Below are 13,124 nucleotides of genomic sequence, written 5' to 3' on the forward strand. Positions count from 1 at the left end.
ATAAATTTCTATGATAACTAAAGGATGGGTGTCCAAGTCTCTTATACCACAACCAGATTTTATCCTGATCAATAGAAGAGGTCTGGACTTTATTGACTTCACCAACACGACGGTCACCAGCAGATGTCATCTCCATGAAATGGAGCCCCCTTTCTCAACATCACAACCAATTATCTCCCATGTGAGGATGTCCTGAAAAACACAATACCAAGGGTAAAGAATCACACTACAATAAAGTGTTCTAGTAATCTGACTGATAACAGGTTATGGGAAAGGGAAGGGACAAGCAAAACTGTATCAAGAGTCATAGATAGAGTAACAGATACTGAACCAACACCAATAATGTGATATGAGTCACCATTGGCATTAGTAACACCTGATCTGTGGGGTGAAGACAGGGTGTGGAGTATACTTGGGTCATGAGCCATATGATCTGTTGCACCCGAATCAATTATCCATACATCATTCCAATTAAAGTCAGAAAGTTTTAGAGAACTAAGTGTACATGAATCAGTCATGAAGGTAAATAGTGCATTTGGATGTCCAGAAGTATCATCCTCTAAAGCAACACATACGAGATTAACCTTTGAATCTAGAAAGGCAACCTGGAGTGAGGCTTTGGCCTTAACTCTTGGTTTTGGACCAGTAGCATTCTCGAGAGTGGCTGCAATTTCTTTTGTTGAGTGTAGCAATATGGGCATTCCACCACTCTGGATACCTTATCAACTAATAACAAGAGTTGACATTGTGCTTGGTTGATTTGCAATGAGTACAATACATAGGATCCTGTGGCTTTCTCCATGATGGTCCAGAATATGGAGAAAATTTAGAGCCAGATGTGTGTGGTGGCTTATATTTAGCCACCATAGATGACCCTTCTGTAGTTGGCCCAGACATCATTGTTTTAAGACTATTAGCTTCAGCACTGATTATTGAGTATGCCTCTTCAATTTTAGGTAATGGTTTGGAATTAAGCACCTGGCTTCTTACAGCATCAAGATAAGGGTCAAGACCTGCGAGGAACATATACACACGATGCTTACTCGTTCTCTCTATTGCAATAGCAATGCAGTCCACACACTTGAGACTGAGAGGATCTAGGATATCAAGTTCTTGCCACATTTTTTTCATCTTGCTATAGTAATCATCGAATGTGGCCACATTTTATTTGGCAGACACTGTAGCTACTTGGAGTTCATAATTCCTGGAATCATCTTGTGCCACTGAATAAGTAAGTTTGACTGCATCCCAAATCTATTTTGCAGTTTCGAGTCCATCATAATTTTCTCTGACATCCCTCTGCATGGAATTGAGAAGTCACGCTTGAACAAGACTGTCTTCTTGGACACATATTTCATATTCATCTTCATCATCTTCTGACGGAGCCTTTTTCTTCCCGGTAATATATCCAAGTTTTCCTCTCCCCGTAATATTCAGCTTAGCATGTTTGGCCCAAGAGATGGAATTTGTGTTGTCCAACTTATCAGGAGCAATTGGACCATTATCAGATGAGTAGGATCTTCCCACCACCAGGGATGAAGACTTAGCCCTTTTTGAAGTGTCATTCTGGGATGATGAGTCCTTGTCGACTACTGTTTCCACCATCGTTCAGTTTCGTTGTCTAGACTGAAGTCGAGTTTGGCGAGTCAAGCCTTATCAGTGTTGTTGGGATGCTCTTGAAGCATATTTGCAAGCAAATGATGTAGGTCAATCTGATTGTTGATGTTAGAGGCGAGGTGGTGGCGAAGTCACTAATGGCGAGGTCGCTGCCCGTGGCTCCTGGTTTGGGGACTGAAGTGGGTCGAAAGAAGCTAGAGAAGAGATTGCTGGAAGTGGCCGGTGGTAGAATGCCGATGATTTGTAGCCTGAGATTGTTAGCATCGAGTTCAAGGTTGACAAATGGTCAGGTCCGGGTCGAAGTCGTCCTTGGTGTTGAACGTCGGAGGTCAGGTCTGGTCTAGATCAAATGCCAAAGGTCGTCGGCATCAGAGGACTCGGGTATTCCCGGTCACGCTTCATCAACAGCAAAGAGTGCTACTAAGTCCCTGGTCTTGGTCGTCGGAGTCGGAGATGGTCGGTCGACGTCGAGTACGGGATGACGTCAAAGTTGTTTGGGAATGAATGCGGTCGAAGATTGCTGGTAATCTGAGCGGCCAGTGATCTGGTCTGGGTCATATCTGTCACTTGTTGGTCTCTTACTCTCTCATTTTGTCTTGGTATTTGTATTGGTATTGGTCTGCGTAAAATGAAAGAACTTCAAAGATTATTCTTATAGTATTTCGACAGCAGAATTAGGTATGAGAATTTTAGGTCTCAAGAGCGTATTGCTTTGATACCATCTCAAATTTTATGGAATAATGTCACACACACACACACACACACACACACATATATATTCATCTCTCAAGGAGGTTTATATTGCAGTACAATCATGTACATATAAGGAAAAGTAATAAATCCTATTCTAAGTCAACTATAACACTAATGCTAATTGATACACAAAGTAAATTATAATAAAACTAATTGATTCGATACAGCTCATGTCAACACTTACATGATATGTCTCATTTACAAAAATTCAAGCAAGAAAGTTGTTCCTCGTTTCAGAAAAACAAAAGAAAAAAAAATCTTTATTTATATAGATATGTACCTTTGTTTGGACCCGAACTTCACCACTCTCGTGTACGACCATGTTGAGAAGAAATGGGACTGAGTTGGCACCCATTCAGGATAAATAGTTCATGAAGTCATACAACCAAGGGAAAAGTGTCGGTCGGTCACCCAGTTTGATTTGAGGTTTTAGGAACGGACAACCGAGGGAAATGCGAAGTCATACAACTGAGGGAAAAGTGTCGGTCGGTCACCCAACTTGATTTAAGGTTTTAGGAACGGACGACCCAAAAATTAGTGAGTTGGACCATGCAGCCATATATTTGGTTTAGTCCGAGTTCAAAAGGGTGGTTACGCATGTGGGCCGAAATGAGAATTAAAAGTGTTCGGCCAAGTTTAGGCAACAGTATCGACTGAAGAATCCTCACAAGGAAGGAGTTCGAGTCAATCTATGATTTTGATTGTGAAGATCTCGGATATCAGCCAAGTCAGAGTTTTACGAAACGAATAAATCCTAAAAAGAAGGGGAATCCTACTTAAATTCCACGTCTTGGAGAACAAGTTAGCTAGGGTTTTTGATTTGTATATATAGCACCTTGTAACTCATTGTAAAGGGTCTGGCACCACACAAACAAATCAATATACAACTTTTACTCACAAACTTTTCTCTTGCTATCTCGTAGGTACTTTGCCTTCCATTCAACCTTTACAACTTGTTTTCATTTCTAGTTTCTTAGTTTCAATTCAATCCTTTACATTCAAGCACTTTACTTTCTTGTTTATTGATTTTATATGCACTTTACTTTTCGCACTTAGGAGTAGTTCGTAACGTAGAATTATCATCCATTGATCTCTTTCGGCCAGTCCGGATTGGATTGATGCGATTCGCCGTTCACACACATATCATCTCACAACGTTTTGACAACCGAATCCACTTCACCTTCGTCTTTACCGTGATTTGCGAGTACCTTCACCCAATAGATCTCTCGCTTGTCACCCGAACCTTTGAGTTTACCCAAGCAGTGAGTGTGATAGAAGATCCCGGTCAGGATTGACGCCTAACCGAAGTCCTTGCAACAGAGGCATCAGAACCTAAAGGCCGAGAGGGTTCCTTCCTCGGCCTACAATCATTTGAAAGAAGTCAGATCACGCACCATTCAAATCAGAAACCTCGCTTGGCCATTCGGCCGCGAGTTGGCATGCCCGCGCAATTTCAGAAGGACGATTCAACCACAAGTCCCTCGGCTCTCATTTCGGCCGAGACGATTTTGAGGCAAACAACCTTATCATCTTGATTGAGCAAAAACACATGTTAAGGAAAATTTTAGAAAGATGAATTAAATATTTTCAATAACAGTAGCTTACCATGTAATACATCCTTAAAGACTCGACATCGCGCGTCAAGGTAACATTCCCAACATAGATTAGATGGTGGCAGGTGTCAGAACTCCTTCCAATGTCTAGGATCAATAAAAAAATGAAAAATCTTAGGACTGTTCTAGAATTCTAGCGTTAGGGTCAAGATGGAAGTTAGCCTAACCTAGCCGCTTATTAATTAAACCCCTTGGTCCTCACTGTTGGTTTGCTCCTAAATGATCAACTAGTTGGACATTGGCTGCATAGCTTCAAATAATCGACTTGCATGCTGAACAAACACGTACTAATCTTACAAGACTACTTTGGTCTGTGAGGGTTATATGTGTAATTGTGCTTAAATATTCTTATGGAAGCCATTGCTATATATACATCATTGTGCCTTTAAAGAAATGCCTGATAAGTTCAATTCGATCTTGGGCATCTCATTGACATGATGTGCTTAATGGTGACAGTTCATATTCTATATGTTAAGAGAGTTGCGAAGTTTGAAGGTGTAGCTAGTTTCTCTGTGGCTAGTTGACTTTGAGTGGTTCTTTCAAGCCGTCTAGACACCAGTGAGATAGACAACGAGAAAGGAATTGAAGTTTCAAGGTGCAATAGTTTTCATAGAAAGATGCTAGTCCAGAGAAGTTATTATTTGAAACAGAAAGTTGATAGCAATTTTATATAGAAGTTGCTTGAAAAACATGGGTATTGTATTGTGAAAACAGTTTATAGCCTTCTCTTGGAGCTTTCCACATGCCAATAGTTGTACATCCACAATATCTTTGCTCTGGTTTGTGAATGGCTATGTCTTCAATCTTGTTTTCCTCTTAGCCAATGTTTTTCAATAAATAAATAATGGTATTCTTGAGCAAATACTCCACATAATACATGCCTCATCAATAAACTAACTATTAATAAGAGAGAAGTCCATAAGAAATCAAAGTCAAATTTTAATTAATACTTGAAATTTGAAAAAACTGTAAAAATAAGATTTCTAAAAGCACCTAGAACCCAATCGAAATCTAAATACAAACTTGAATAAATAGTACACAAACCTTTCCAAAAGGGCAACAAATAAATAAACTTGATCCCTTACCAAAAACCTCAAAAAACTGTAAGCTTGCAATATGTCAGACTTGTTATTATGCAACTTCCAATAAACAGCATGGCAACTCCTTTAGTTAGAAAACATTGCTGATTGATTATGGGTCGACCAAGCAGATAGAACTTATTGATGTTTGGTCTGGTGTTGACCATTTCTTTTGTGATTGGATCCACATCAAGATATTTTATTCAAAATAGTTCACCTGTAGAGTTTACATCCGCGATGCCTTTGTCTACAAGTTAATTTGGATATCTCCGAATTTGATCTGCTTTTTCATGCAAAGACCAGTAATTAGAAAAGGAAATTCTCAAAAATACTAAATTGATCCAAGGAAAATAGTGAAAAATAACATAAAACCCTCAGATCCCTAGGCCTGGGCTCTTATCGCTAGTTTGGCTACATTATTGCTTTGTGCTTTTTTTGTTTATTTTTTTGTTCTTGTTTTTGTTTTTAGTTTTTAGATCTATTTGTCATATTTCAAATAAGTCCATACTCTTTCAACTTAAGGTTGTCGGCATGAATTTTGACTAGTGGTTGGATTTCAGTAGATGGTTCATTGTTAATAGAACCCAGTCTTTTGCTGGATTAAGGTCGTGCGTTTCATTATCAGCCTTTGTTTAGGTTTCTGAGAGATCTTGGGACGGCCCACCCAATAGTAATTTATTGTGGTCAGTTATTGTCCTAGTTACTACTACCTATTTTGGTCAATTTAGCTCGATCAACTACCTAACTCGGCCTTTATCGTTGGATCTATTGACATGTCAGTCTCTTCTCTTTAGAAGCTGGATGTGTAGCATGATTCTAGAATTATTTGTCTTCGGTTGTAATTTCTTGTTGGGTGCTAATTGCTGTACGTGTAATTGCAATTTATTTGAATGAATTTTTAATTGATAAAAAAAATTTGATACATACTTACACATATGGTAAAGTTCTCCACAACCCCAAGCCAACATCCCACCCAATTTTCCAAAGCCCAAATTACCAGCAATCCCTGTTTGCTATAAATATACCCTAGATGGCACAAGAAAATGCAAAAAACAAAGAAAATCAACCCAAAAATTATTACTATTGCATGTAAAGCATGTCTTCGAAAAAGGACCATAATCCCCAAAGCATTTTTGGGCTCCCTAAAGTTGAGAAAGGAAAGAGTTCACTTGAAAAGGTTGATACTAATTCATCATCTCAGCACAGTCCTCAACAAGCTTGTGGGAGCCTTAAACACGATTATGGCATGGCTTCAACCAAGGATGATTCATCGTCTTCACAACCAACTGTTCAGGACATTCGAGGAATGTCAAATGGGAAGAAGAAAGGAAAGGGAACAAAGTGAAGAGTACGTTATATATGCATACATATCTACAGCTTATATAGCAATAGGTTATGTCATACGTTTGTTGTTGTCTATAGATAGCGAATAAATAGGTCACCAAAGGGCCTTTTTCGTTTAAGTTATCATAACCCTTCGATAAAGAACAAATCGATCCCTTTGCATATGTAATATTATATGTTCTTTGATTCCATTCATAAATGATGTACTTAACTTCAATACTACATAAAAAGCCAAATACCATGAAAGCTTGTTTCTAATCCCTGTAGCAATGCTTTTATTCTTAACATTCAAATTCTTTTTTAACGATTTTGCTGAGGTTTAGATTTTTCTTATTCTTCTGATACACAATTGATTAATGATTAGCCAATAGTAACCAAAAGTAAAATCTTCAAATAGTGATCTCTAGATACTACAGGAACCTCAAATAACCAAACCTAATCAATCCTGACTTAGAAGGAATATCAAGTTAGACAGTGAACAACTCAATTACATTGACGACAAAAATGTTGAATTGAACAACCGTAAAATAATCATCTAATAGTTAATTGGTTAAAAAGATGATGAGAATAACCTATGGTGGTGTTAGGGCATTACTACCTCGCATATGAAGCCATGCATGAAACCATATTCATAAGAGACAAAGTATGGAGGCTGGTCAAGAGAGGTATAAGGCTTTCTAGGCTACATAGGGAGTTTGTGCCGGTTCAATTAAGCTTCTTATTGGACCTCTTGCTCTTTAACTAACTACGTAAATAAGTGCCAACCATTCTAAATTAAGATAAAGTTTCAATAAAAATTTTACAATATGTTAACATATGATATACGTGCATTTATCATTCTTAGGATTTAATTACTAAAACAAGTGCCTATTTTACTCTAGTGGTGACCTTATTTACCTTAATGAGGATTTATTTTTTCGAGTTATCATATTAGTTTTTCATGAGTCATCTAAGTGGTATATATTATGAGCAGTGCTAGGGATCCCAAATTATTATACCAATTGTTTCCCAAATGACATGGCAACTGCCATGTAATCACTTGTGACTAGATAATTTCCTATGTGTATTTATGAAAATTAAGTCTTCAAGGAAAAAATTATTAGAAATAATATTGTGAATTAAAAGGCTTGCTCACCTAAGGGACAGTTTTTAAGGGACTGTGAGGGACAAATGAATCTGACGGCTGAAAATAAATGCACAGTTTTAAGTTGTTATAATTTCTGCTTATATATATTTAATACATGTGGTTTAGATGCATTTGTCCCTCACAGTCCCTTAAAATTGTCCCTTAGGTGAGCAAATCTGTGTGAATTAAATCTTTAATTGGCCAAACGAATAAGATGAAGAACTAAATATGCCCTGCAATCAAATAATCAAATTCCCCACAATCCCAGTACTCAACCCTACAATCACAAGCCATCATCATCCATCTTTGATACAACGTACTCCTCAATTTGGATTGCCTCCAATAGGAAGAGATAACGTGAAAACCACATTTGGGATAATTAGATCTAAAAGGAGAGATCTCACTGGGTATTACAATGGTGACACCTAGGTCTATGAATTCTTTAGAAAGAGAGATTGGGCGAGAGATTTTCTTCTTTAGATTTCTTTGATGGTTTTTACTGACTTCAAGGAAATTTTAGTCTCCTTCTAAATAAAGTGGATTAATTACCTGGGAATGTACTAGTAATGGTGGCTTAGGGTTTCAAAACAATGTTTTTTATTTGTTAAGAAAAAAATAATAATACAAACTAAAAGCAATTATTGGAGACAAGTGGAAATTACAATGTGATGATATGGCAGTTGCCATGTCATTTGGTATGTAAGTTTGGTAAAAAAATTTGGGATCTCTAGCATTTTTCATATATTATATAAAATATGTATGAGGAATATTAACATATCATAACCTTATTCGAAATTTCAACAAAAGATTGGTCGTACACTTTCAAATCTTTCGTAGCAAAAGTGCAGGGGAAACTACACTTGAGCAAGACTTTTATAAATAATAGTGTACGTGTAAGCCGCCTTGTTTATAAATGACCGGTTGCGCGGACAGCACCCAATCCACCACTGTATCAAATTTGTATTTCCCAGAAACAGCTATCCGGAGAGGAGATTACGTCTAATTGTCTAAACGATATTATCCGAAACCACGAAGGTGTATTCGATCCTGCTCGGAAAAGGTGATGACTTCCAATTAAACAAATAAATAATATAACATTGTACTGGCATGGGTTGAAGAAATCCGGCCAGAGTTATAATGAAGCACGCTTCGTACACCAGTAGAAGGTTTTAGTTGACAATGAAAAATGGGTTAATTACAGATCTACCTGTCAAACCCCACGTTTTTAATGCTGTTTATGTTCTTCGGTACTGGTCTAATACACATAATTACACACTCTTTCCTTCATTACCTGTATTGTAAATGTTTCTGGGTCTGTTCAGAGAGAAATTGTTGCTATTATGTCGGTCTTGACCATTTCTTTTGTAATATTTTGATATCTATCCATGTGCATTCACAAGAGTTTTATTTTGTAATTTAAACAATATCCTAACTAATCAGCTTGAAGGTTTTGGTGGACGACGACATTATTCAAATAAACAATCTAATTAAGGTAATCAATCAGAAATAGGGAAGAAAACATGGAGAACCAACCGTACGTTCAACACATTACAGTTCCCGTTTAAGAGCCTATAGCATATTTGCATTGCATCGTATTGCACTGAAAATGAGTTAACCATATCTCATGAGAACGTCCTATTTGGTAAGACAGTTTGGTTTAGTTTAATAAAACTCATTATGGTAAAGAAATTGAAGTTTTTGTGTTACTTGGACATTAGGCTACGTAACTCATTACAGTAAAGTTCCCCTCAATTTCCCGAGCAAGCTCATTTGTATATAAATAGGCCGGAGCAACATACTTATAGACACAATATTAGTATTAACTAGATACAATCATGCCTTCTCCTCAAGAAATATTTGGAAAACATTCAAGTGTAAAGGGTAGCTCTAATGGAAGTGGTGGATCTCCACCGACTGCTCAAGATGTCTGTGGCAAATAGAAACAGAAGCATGGCTGGAAAGCAAGGCCGGATTGCAGTTGTGCAGAATGATTTCTCTTACATATGTTTTCAGGTTATTGTGAATTCATAAACGTGCATAAATTCATGGCAACGTACGAAATATTTGTGTTTGCTCTAAACAGACTTATTTCAAATCTTTATTCTTTGTTCACATTTCAATCAGATTCTCAGATGTAACCATTGCATTCAAGTGTTGTATTGTAAAATCCCATTGTGTGATAAATATATAGAAAAGTTATAATATAAATGTTCATTATTTCTTTTTGTTCATTAATTATGTTGCTTTAGTTAATTTTAAATAATAGAATAAACCGTCGCTTTTCTAATTTGTTGCAAATGGGAAGCCAAAAACCATGCATGAAATTCTAATATATCCATGGCTCCATTTAATCATCAGTATGGAGGTAGATCATGAAATGGACTTTTAGTTTTGAACGCTAATCAATAATGTTTGGGGCCGTGACCACTTACCCAATTTTAGTTTAAAAATTGCCCACTTGCTCCACTAAGAGTTTGTTAACCCCAATTACCCGATCTAACATATATTGACTGTATTACCCTCATTTTAATTAACAAATACTCTCTCTCTCCTCCACTCAGCCTCTCTCTCCTCCACTCAGCCTCTCTCTCCTCCAGACTCTCTCTCTCTCCTCCAGAATCTCTCTCTCTCTCCACCGTCGCTGGAATTATGCCAGAAATCAAACTCCAGATCAGAACTTGACGCTGCCATCTCACCAGGGCCTTAGATGCTGCCATTTCGCTGAAAGACCCGATTACGATCCACGAAGCGGTAATTTTTCCTCGCCGGAGGCAAGAGGGTTCAACCCGTTCTGTGTGTCGCAGCGTGCGAGATCGTCAGAGGGTCTGAGTCAGTTACCATGCTGGCGGCCTGCGCCGTCAAGATGATCCACACCATGTTGTTGATCCACGACGACTTGCCGTGCATGGATAATGACGATCTCCGCTGCGGGAAGCCCACCAACCACAAGGTTTTCGGCGAAGACGTTGCAGTTTTGGCGGGCGAAGCGCTTCTCTCCTTCGCGGTCGAGCACCTAGCCTTGTCCACCGTCGGCATCGAGCCTTCTAGAATCATCCGAGCCGTGGAAGAGCTTGCCCGGTCAATCGGGTCGGAGGGATTGGTAGCGGGTCAAGTCGTGGATATCCACTCTGAGGGGTTATCCAACGTGGGACTGGAGCACCTGGAGTACATACACCTCCACAAAATTGTAGCTCTTCTTGAATGTAAGAAGAAGATAAAAAGGAAAGCCTGAGTTCTTCTAATCCTTCCGGCGTCTGAGTTTCAATATGGGATGTTGCTAGAAGTTATGTATCAATTTTGATTTGTCTGGGATTTGTAGAGTCATGTTGCACTTTCACTTGACCAATATGGGTTTGTTTGATGGTCTATTGGGGGGCAGTAGACACATTATTGGCCCCCGGTAGACTTTGATACGAGGGACAGGGTTCACTATAGTGTGGTGTTTTGATAAGTTACATGTTGTTTTCTGTGTATTAAAGTCAAATTATCTGTGAATCCTACAAAATGGTACATTTTTGGTGGTCTATTGGGAGGCAGTAGAGACATTGGACTTTGTATTGGTGGGCAATAGTATGATTATTGGGAGGCACTAATATGATTATAAATTGATCAATTGTGCCTGTAGTGTATTCATTTTGGTTTTGGGAGTTCATACAATTCACTGGACGGCAATAATATGATTTTTGGGAGGCAATAATATGATTACTGGGGGGCAGTAATATGATTACTGGGGGGCAATAATAGCCGGATTCCGGTCATCGGTCACTGGATTTTGGTTACCGGTTCCAGGAATCCGGTCACCGTTCGCCGGAGTCCGGTTACCGGAGCACAGCAAGGTGGAGGGTGACTTCTCTATATAAGTGAGAAAGAAGGAGAGGGCAAAAAAGTCTCAAAAAAAAAGAAAAAAGAAATAATTGGGTAAAGGGAAAATAATCCCTTAGAATGTTTTGGGTTAATGGGGTTAAAAAACAGTTGGTGGAGCAAGTGGGCAATTTTTAGCCTAAAATCGGGTAAATGATCATTTTCCCATAATGGGGTTTCGTAGCTATAGATATAATAATGTCTTTGTCTCTACTGACCAATTAAATTTTTTAAATTCCAACTTTAATTAATTAGGGCATGATCATCAACAATATTCTGCTTTTGATTTTCTTTTTGGCATGTTTCTATTCTGTTTACGGCGATCATGACTTGTGAAGTGACATTAATATTGCGAAGGAAGGACTTTTAATCCAATGTCAACTTGTTAAATGTCAACTCCCACGCGTAGTAGACACAATGTGCCCGTTCGAATTAATTGCTTTGCAAGTATTCCATTTTTGGCATGAATTTTCTTAACACCTCGTCGCTAGACACCTATGTCTTTGGTTACCCCGATCTCTAGTAGATTTTGAGGACTAGCTTCATTTCAATAATTTTACTCCAGCATGTGACCTTAGTCTCTTCTTTTATGATTTCGTATTTATGTTACTTTTCAGATCAAGATTTATTATGTTTATTAGTTATTTGAACGGTAAACCATATAGCTCTTTTGAATTTTGTTTACATTTTTAGGAGGCTCTAGATATGACTTTTTTTTTTCATTTGTCAAAATTTTAAGAAAACTTCATTCACAAAAGCTATAGAGAAAGAAATTTGAAGGTCTCAATAAAATATAAAATAAAAAAACTCTTAGTTGTCTATAATAGTAATTTTATATGAAGAAAAATAAGTAATTAAATAATTTAAAAAGAAAAGAGGTAAAATGAGAAATTTGGAGGTCACAATAGAAAAACTCTCATTTATACGTGCAGATTTGCTCACCTAAAGGACAGTTTTATCACAGTCCCAGAGACAAATGCATCTCAAATACATGTATTAAATATAAAAGCAGAAATTAAAACAAGTTAAACCTATGCATTTATTTTTAGCCGTCAGACATGGGGGATAGGTAGACAATCTCTTAACCTCTCATCATCAATCTCCTAATCTCTCTGTTTCTCATTCATCCTTTGAAAGTGTCAAAGTTCATATACCAAAAACTCTTTTAGACAAAGACCGAAATCCATATGATAGGATAAACTAGAGAAGAAACTAGAATACGGCAGGCAAAGCCCACTAAATCCACTAGAAAAGGCTAGACAAGAATACTAGAACAAGATATCCAACTCACATGACCAATAGACTTGGCCCAAGGACAAGCTCAAACACCCAAACCCAACCACCAAAGCTAGCCCAGAACCTTGGCAACGAGCACAACAGTAGCACCATACACGCCCAAAAAATCATCGAAATCGCCACTGATAGCCATTGAAGTCGTCGTCACCGTCGCCATAGCACATAGGGTGACCACCCCACCAACACACATTGACCCAGCGAAACCAGCCTCTGAGAACCCCCACCATAATAGATCTAGTAAAATACGTCCTCCCTCCACCATAACCAAGCCTCAGAACTACCCTAGCCACTTGCATTTGAGCCACATCCTCTTCCAAATCGAAAGGTTACGTCAGATTGCACCCCTCAAGCACTACCACCAACTGCCGCCAACCACATGCAACTGCCAAACCTTCTGATCCCATCACCAGGCCGTAATCAAATAGAAATTAATTT

General features: G+C 38.2%; 1 pseudogene; it reads left to right on the forward strand.

The window, feature by feature from the left end:
• The first annotated feature begins 1,754 nt into the window (after nucleotides 1-1,754).
• LOC112203821 lies at nucleotides 1,755-10,764 on the forward strand (annotated as a pseudogene).
• Nucleotides 10,765-13,124: the final 2,360 nt, after the last annotated feature.

The sequence above is a fragment of the Rosa chinensis genome, chromosome 5 (genome assembly GCF_002994745.2).
Source record: "Rosa chinensis cultivar Old Blush chromosome 5, RchiOBHm-V2, whole genome shotgun sequence".
In the NCBI taxonomy this organism is placed as follows: Eukaryota; Viridiplantae; Streptophyta; class Magnoliopsida; order Rosales; family Rosaceae; genus Rosa; species Rosa chinensis.